This window comes from Neophocaena asiaeorientalis, unplaced genomic scaffold (assembly GCF_003031525.2).
Source record: "Neophocaena asiaeorientalis asiaeorientalis breed wild unplaced genomic scaffold, Neophocaena_asiaeorientalis_V1.1 scaffold98, whole genome shotgun sequence".
Lineage (NCBI taxonomy): Eukaryota > Metazoa > Chordata > Mammalia > Artiodactyla > Phocoenidae > Neophocaena > Neophocaena asiaeorientalis.
In genome coordinates, this window is record NW_020172459.1 from 2,240,775 (window position 1) to 2,249,438 (window position 8,664).

Sequence of the window (8,664 nt, forward strand, 5' to 3'; positions counted from 1 at the left end):
TGCTCTAAACTGTACTTTGAATGGCTCTTTGACTCATGCATGTAATGTCACTCAGATTCACTGAGTTACGCAGTTTTCCCCAAGGTTGACGCTCTTCATCAGACGATATAAAAAAAAAATCACATTCGAGAACACTGCCACCCATCTCAACAGAAACATCCTCAAATATTTGGAGGCTGTCAAGCTCAGGACGGCAGAGATGAGTTTTCCAAATTTCTCATTTTCGCTTGAATGCTCGGATTTTTTCATTGGTGGCAAATACTGTCATTGTTTCCCTTGAAATGACAAGCTCACTTTGTTCCTTTTCGAAGAAATGTCTGTCAAATACCCAAGTCTGAATAACCATTGTGTGTTTGTCATTCTTTTAGTTCAAATGAGATTTCATTCTTTCAAGTTATTGAAAATGTTATTTTCAAAATGTTACTTTCAAAAATGTTACTGCATGAGAAAAAGCATCCAGATCGGCTCACACCACAAACAGCTCCGTAAGTGCTTCTCTCCCAACAACGGTGGTCTTGGGGTGCCCCATAGAAGAACTCTAGGCCACCTTGAATTCCATACACTTAATATTTTTTACGGCTTCATCAGGGAGAATCTTCTTTTAAAAAATTCTCATATTCTTTTCCATTATGGTTTATCACAGGATATTGAATATAGTTCCCTGTGCTACACAGTGGGACCTTGTTGTTTATCCATTTCCTATATAACAGTTTGCATCTGCTAACCCAAAACTCCCAATCCATCCCTTCACCAGCTCCCTCCCCCTTGGCAACCACAAGTCTGTTCTCTATGTCTGTGAGTCTGTTCCTGTTTCATAAATTCATTTGTGTCATATTTTAGATTCTACATATAAGCGATATCACATGATGTTTGTCTTCCTCTGTGTGACTTACTTCACTTAGTATGAAAATCTCTAAGTCTGTCGATGTTGCTGCAAATGGCATTATTTCATTCTTTCTTATGGCTGAGTAATATTCCATTGTGTATACGCACCACATCGTCTTTATCCATCATCTGTCGATGGACATTTAGGTTGTTTCCATGTCTTGGCTATTGTGAATAGTGCTGCTGTGAACATAGGAGTGCACGTATCTTTTCGAATTATAGTTTTGTCTGAATATATGCCCAGGAGTGGGATTGCTGGATCATATGTTAGTTCTATTTTTAGTTTTTTAAGAACCTCCATACCGTTCTCCATAGTGGCTGCACCAATTTACATTCCCACCGACAGTGTAGGAGGGCTCCATCAGGGAGAATCTTAAGAGGAACTGGCACATGTGATGGAGAATCACATGGCCACTGTTGCCTGAGTAGTGCAAAGGCCCGCAGCTTTACCCACTGCTGTTTTGTGCTCCCGCAATGCAGACACCGGCAAAACTCAAGTGACGTTTCAGTGGGACCATGAAAATAATTTTGACCTCATGGACTCCCTTAAGGGTCTCTTGGGAGGCCAGCTTGCCTGGACTGTGCTTTGAAACCCTGTGGACGGGAGCATCTGATATGTTCCCTCAGTGTTTTCTTAGCACGGCTCCCAAGGCCCCATGGGCTGGGCTCCCGGCAGAAGCTCCGTAAATGCCCGCTGGCTGAAGGCTTGGCATCTCTGTGAGGCAAGTTTAGGGAACAGAGTCTGGATAAAGGAGAAGTTAATGCCCAGAGCCAGGGGACTGCTCTCTGGAGACTAGTAGGTTTGGGGCAGTGCCCAGGCATAGGTATTTTCTAAATATGTAAATGATTTTAAAATCCTACCACAAGAAAACTAACTGCAGGGCTGTGAAGCCAAGAGCAGAGAGGCAGCCCAACTGCAGGGGCAAAGCCACAGTCTTCTCTCTGCTCCCCTGGCTTCTCCTTAGAACAGTCTAGACGGGGCACCTTGACCTTCGACCACAGGCCCTGGGCTGTGTTGCTGTGTGGCTTTCAGGGCCCTCCTGAGGAATGTGCGCTCAGGGGCCCAGGTGGGGATGAGGGCACTGGCACCACTGGGTGCCATTGGAATCACAGAGGAACAGCGCCTGACTCTGGAAGGGATGTGGCCACAGAGCGTTGGAGCTGCACCGGTCAAGGTTAGGAGGCCAGGGAGCTGTGAGTGCCCTGCCCTCCAGGCCTCCATCAGGGGTCTCCCTGCAATTTTCATCCTGAGAAAGACCTGCAACCCCCCAGAACCCTCTCTTTGGCCCTGCTTCACCCCAGGGGACCCTTAGTAAGTCACCACTGTTTCCCGGAGTGGCCGTGATTTTAATTCTGTGCCCACGTCACACCCCGAGACAAGCTGACCAGCTCCAGCTTCTGTGGCCCCGGCCCCGAGCACTCTGTCCAGGCACAGGGGTCAAGGCCCAGAAGCCCATGGGCTCCATCATCATCCATGAGCCTCCCTCCTCGGGCCGTATCTGTGGCTTTGAGGAGGTGGCTGGTGCCAGTGAGGACAAGGCTTTTCTGGTTCTGGGAGATATTTTTGATTTAGTTTTTGTAAGTGTCCTCTGCCTTCCAGAGAACAACCCCTGGGCTACTGGTCTGAAAAGCTTCCCCGGTGATTCTACTGCATGGCCTGGAGAGAACTTGGTTTGTTTATTTATTCCTTAAAATTGACTATTCGGCAGGAAACCAGGGAAGATGTATATATATATACATATATATATATATATATTTTTTTTGCCGTACGCGGGCCTCTCACTGTTGTGGACTCTCCCATTGTGGAGCACAGGCTCCGGACACGCAGGCTCAGCGGCCATGGCTCACGGGCCCAGCCGCTCTGCGGACCGGGGCACGAACCCGTGTCCCCTGCATCGGCAGGCGGACTCTTAACCACTGCGCCACCAGGGAAGCCCAGGGAAGATATTTTTGAGATCTAGGTGGAAAGCAGAGCTATGTAACCCCACCTGAGGTTATGCACTTAAAAAATAGAGCAGTATGTTCCTACGTAGCTTACATATATAGATTATTCCGCCAGGACTGTATTTGAAATTTGGTTAACGCTTTCATTGATTATGTTTATCTTCCTGTAATCAATTTCAAAGAGGTATTTGAAATCTCGAAGACCAAGTTTCTCAACAGCATTACAAGCTTGTAAGAAAAGTAGCATTATTTTATGATGACATGAAGGGTAGAGAAACCATATTTGTGTTTCCACAGGCTTACGATCAAATTTTCCTGAAACTTGGAATCCTGGGTGTCTTTGTCCGCTCAGGCTGCCATAGCAAAATACCATAGGCTGGGTGATTTAGACAACAGAAATTTATATCTCACAGCTCTGGAGTCTGGAAGTCCAAGATCAAGTGCTGGCTGATTCAGCTCCTGGTGAGAGCTCTCTTCCTAGTTTGTAGTTGGCCACGTTCTTGCTGCGTCCTCACCTGGCAGAGAGAGGGAGCAAGCTCTCTGGGTGTCTCTTATTATAAGGGCACTATTCCCATCATGAGCTCCCGCACCCCATTATCTTATCTAACCCTAATCACCTCCCAAAGGCCCCATCTCCAAATACCGTTACATTGTGGGGTTAGGACTTCAACATATGAGTTTGGGGAGGACACAAATATTCAGTCCATAAAACTGGGCTAAAAGCAAGCCTTAAAAGTTAATTTACAGTAAACATAGTGAGAGAACTCTAGAGAAGTTTACCTAACTCTGGAATATGTAGTTATGTACATTATAGGGAGTGTGAGGCCTAGAAAATTGGAGGCAGCCATCTCTAGGTTGCCTGGTCCCTGGAGGGGTGTACTGATACTGCAGAAAGTAAGTGAGAGAATCCAAGGTCCAAGGAGCAAGCGTGTCTTCCCTCCTCTTAGGAACTGCTCTGTGCCCTGGTTCAGGAGTGCCCTGCTTGCTGGAGATTTTCCATCCACTCTTGTCATATCACCCAGGTAAGGACCAGAGTGAAGAAGGCCACGTGCTTATTATTTACTACAAGGTCGTTAGTGAGAAATCTGTCTCAGATCCAGAACACCTCATATGTGCATTTGGGATAAAATTAATAAAGATGAACTTCAAAAGCCAAAAATGTTAAGTAAAAAAAAAAAAAAAAAAACAGGAGGTGCTTATATACAATGGAATATTACTCAGCCATAAAAAAGACTAAAATAATGCCACTTGCAGCAACGTGGATGGGCCTAGAGATTATTATCCTAAGTGAAGTAAGTCAGCCAGAGACAAATATCATTTGATACTGCTTATATGTGAAATCTAAAAAAATGAACTTATTTACAAAACAGAGATAGAGTCACAGATGTAGAAACAAACTTATGGTTACCAGAGGCAAAGGGAGGGAGGGATAAATTGGGAGATTGGGATTGACATATACACACTACTATTTATAAAATAGGTAACTAATAAGGACCTACTGTATAGCACAGGGAACTCTACTCAGTACTCTATAATGAACTTAACGGGAAAAGAACCTAAAAAACAGTGGATATACGTATATGTATGATTCAATTTGCTGTACAGCAGAAACTAACAGAGCATTGTAAATCAACTCCAATAAAAATATTAAAAAAACAGGTGAAAAGTTATGTATGCTGAATGATTATAACTAGGCAAAATACCCTCTAGATAGAAGAAAAAATAAAAAAGAAATGGCTGAAATGATTAACATGATGGCAGCTGCAAGGTGACACATTTGGTGATTTTAATCTGTCTTTCCTCCTAAGGTTTTCTTAAAGAGTGTATATTAATTCGACAATTGAAAAAATTAAAAAGAAACCCTTTGCCTGAAGGTCACAATGAGTCCAACGGTGGAATGGCTGGAAGCAGGACCTCAGTCCTTGTCTTCTTTGAAGAAAGAATTCAGCAAAGAGACCAAGATTGTGAAATAGAGACGGCGTTTATTAGAAGCGAAGTATGTGTGGAAGCGCACACGGGCGAACTTGGAGTGAGTTGCATGCAGTAGCGGCGGCTTAGGTTGCTCCTATGGGGGGACGTCTTCCAGGTTGTCTCTGGCCAGTCATCTGGAAGTGTCAGCAGGAGACTGGTTACAGCTGCTCACCTGGGGCCTATCTATCTCCTGCCTCAACAATAGAGAATCTCTCTGTGTTAGTTATCTATTGTTGCGTTACAGGTTACGCCAAAACACAGCAGCTTCAAACAACATCCTCGTTATCTTTCAGTTTCTGTGGTCAGGAGTCCAGGCCTGGCTGAGCTGGGTCCCCTGGCAGCCCTGGGCCAGACGTGCCACCAAGGGTCTGGGGTCTGGGGAAGCAAATATTACAAATTGAACCTGTAAGTTATACTAAGCTCATGGAATATATTTGAGTGTCTTGTTTCTCTTTCTGTTTTTCGATTTGGGGTTTCATACATGATTTCTAAAGTTTTTCGTTGTGACCGTGCTCTCCCTGTGCTTGTGTGAATCCAGATCTCACAAGCCCTGGAGGTTTGCATTGCGGACCTTGGTCTTCTTGGCAGCGTTTATGGTGTGTTTGGAGCTGGTTCCAGAAGTGGCTGGAGAAGGGGTTGCAGAATTTCTTGGCAGTCAGAGTCTTCCTTGGGGAGATGCATTATCAGGCATGATGGCATGGGGTGGGGGGACCATGGCTTGTACTATTCAGTAAGATGAGAATGAAATAGAAGCCCTGTTATTTTTAATTTAATTTATTTATTTATTATTATTTAAAAAAAAAATTTTTTTTTTTTGTGGTACGCGGGCCTCTCACTGTTGTGGCCTCTCCCGTTGCGGAGCACAGGCTCCGGATGCACAGGCTCAGCGGCCATGGCTCACAGGCCCAGCCGCTCCGCGGCATGTGGGATCTTCCTGGACTGGGGCACGAACCCGTGTACCCTGCGTCGGGAGGCGGACTCTCAACCACTGCGCCACCAGGGAAGCCCAGAAGCCCTGTTATTTGAAAACACAAATGCTATCCATGCAGGAACATGCGCCCTTGACCTGGGGTCTTGGTGACAGCTGGGCCCTCTGGCATCTGCTGCTCACCCATCTCTCTGGGACCAAGGTCTTCCGACCTCGTCCCACAAGTGTAGCCTCTCAGGGAGTTTGTGTGTGTGGGGTCCTCCAGGTTCCCAGAATGGCCTTTAGGGACTCGTGGCTCCTGGCCTCCCTGCCCAGTCATGGCTTGGCTGACCTGCCCCTGGACTGGACCCTGGTGGGCAGGGCTGGGCAGGGCCATGAGGAGCTCACATTTCCAACCATCAGCTCCTTTCCTCTCGGGAGAATCCTATGAGCAGCCCTCAAGCCCTCAGGGAGCGGCTGCGTCCTGCATCCAGGAAAGCAGCCCTGTTCCAGGCCTCTCCCTGAGGACACCCCACCCCTGCCGGGGTCCCAGCCCCTTAGCAGCACAAGGACTATGAAGTGGACGGATGTGGTTAAGTATGCGAGGCTTTCTAGGGCAGGACTTCCAGACCTGAGCTGTGGAGGAGGGTTGTGGGGAATAAGCACAAGCACAGACTGGTCATGCCAGCATGTGGGGCTCCCGAGAAAAGCTTTTGGAACTAGAGGATACATGTGTCATTGGAGGCCACCTTCTCCAAAGGCTCGCTACTGCTTAAACTTCGGGTCACAAATCCTACACCAGTGGGTTCTTGATTCCCAGTCATTAAGAAAACATACCAGACTGTTTATAATAAAAATGGGGAATGGCCAAAGGTCCAAGAGGGGGATGCAGTGCAGACGGCCATGGCTGCTGAAACACAGCAGGGGTGTGTTTGGAGAGAGCATCGCAGACTGCAGGGGTGCACTGGGAGGCTGCGAGCAGAGCTGGGCAGGAACAAAGGGTGGCCCGATCTCCACCCAGGCCCTGTCCAGATCCCGTCTGGAGAGGGCACCGCCCCTGGCACTTCTGTCAGTGGACACCCACTGCCACCCTCCCTGGGTCCTCAGTTCCTCTGCTGGGAAAGATGATCTCACCAGCTTGGTGACTCTGGCAGAAATACGGAGTCAGCCAAGCCCGAGCAGAGACTGAGTCGTGTAACCTCCCTTGGCCAGCAGGGAGTGAGGAGGGAGAGGGCTTAGCTTTCTCCTGCCACATAGTGGGAGGCAAGGCCTGGCTCCCACCAGACAGATAGGGAGCGAGCTCCCTTGGCTGATAACACCAAATATCAGGTGTCTCCACAGTGGCCAAGAAACCGTGCTATTTTAACCATGCATTTGAAATGCCTGGTAAAAGAATTCTGTATGTTTATGTATATATGTTGTTGATTATTATATATATATCATATAGAATACATTTAATATACAGGTTACAATTATATACAATATAGTAGATAACATATACATATATATATATATATATATATATATACTGTTCAACAAAAGCATCAGAGCTGAACATAACAGATCATTCTTGCTCTTTTTCCAATCTTACAAAAACATGTATACAAGCACTGGCTGGATTGTGGTAAGCCATTGTAGCTCACTGTTTATATTGTTCTTTTGAGCTGTTGCTATTTGAGTTCAGAAGAAAGAAACTGTGGTAGAAATGCCCGTGGAAACACTCATTCTCTAATCTACTCATTTTGAAAGACATGTATCTTCTGGTGGCATCAGAGGCTTCTGATGTCGGTTTTCAAGATGGTGATTCCCACCAGGAAACCTCTAAGAGCCCATGGCAGAAAACATACAGTTTGGGAATGACCAAGGTTTATGTCAGAGCTTGGAATAAGTGCTGAACCGAGTCTGGTGGAGTTATGATTGGGCTATCCTGTCCAACATTGGGACAGTCAGATAAATAAGAACACAGACCATTCATTTTGCCCCCCACACTTACAATCACTCTATTTTAAGGTCTGTGCCAAGCACAGCTGACAGAAATGGAGGTTACAGTCTGGTGGAAGAGACAACACATAATTAGAATGTTATAATGACCTATACTTCTTAAGAGTATGACTACTGAGCCAGTGAGCCACAACTACTGAAGCCCGCGCACCTATAGCCCATGTTCCACAACAAGAGAAGTCACCCCAATGAGAAGCCTGTGCACTGCAATGAAGAGTAACCCCCGCTCACCACAGCTAGAGAAAGCCTGCGTGCAGCAACAAAGACCCAACGCAGCCAAAAAAAAAAAATAGTATGTTGGTGGCTGTGAAGTCCCAGAATAGACTCAGGGTATCTTTCTGGAGAGTTGATTCCGTTCTACAGGAAATAATTTAAAATCAAATAATGTTATAATAACCACAGTTGGGAACAAAACCCACTTGGATATATTGTGGAGTAGAATGTAAAATATGAAGTGGATATTGGTGAAAATTGTCGTGTAAGGACTTCTGAAATCTCTCTCTGTAAGAGCAATGAGAAAGTTGGCAAAAAAGGTCAGAATCAACTTTTTTAGAACTCTGGAAATTAACCACAGGCTTGCAGAAATCTGGGAAATACTTATTCAAGAAAAATGGCAGAATCTTGGTAAAAATGATGGGCTTTGTGTCATTTTATTCCATTCTAGTCCTATCTACTATGATAGTTTTGAAAAATAACAGCCCCATTTGCAGTGAACATCAGCAGTCTGGCAGCCACCTAAGGGAGCAGACCTGGTCTGGAGCTCTTTCAACACCCCATCACCAGAGAACTGTCATTGTTTGACCTGCTGGTGGTTCCCTGGAAGACCCCTTTTACAGGGTTGTCTGTATCTGACCAGACTCTGAACACACACAGTGTGAAAAACCTTTTCCCAGGAAACATTTGTTGAAAACAATTACAGGCAATTGATAACAGCTGGGTTAAATAATAGACTAATC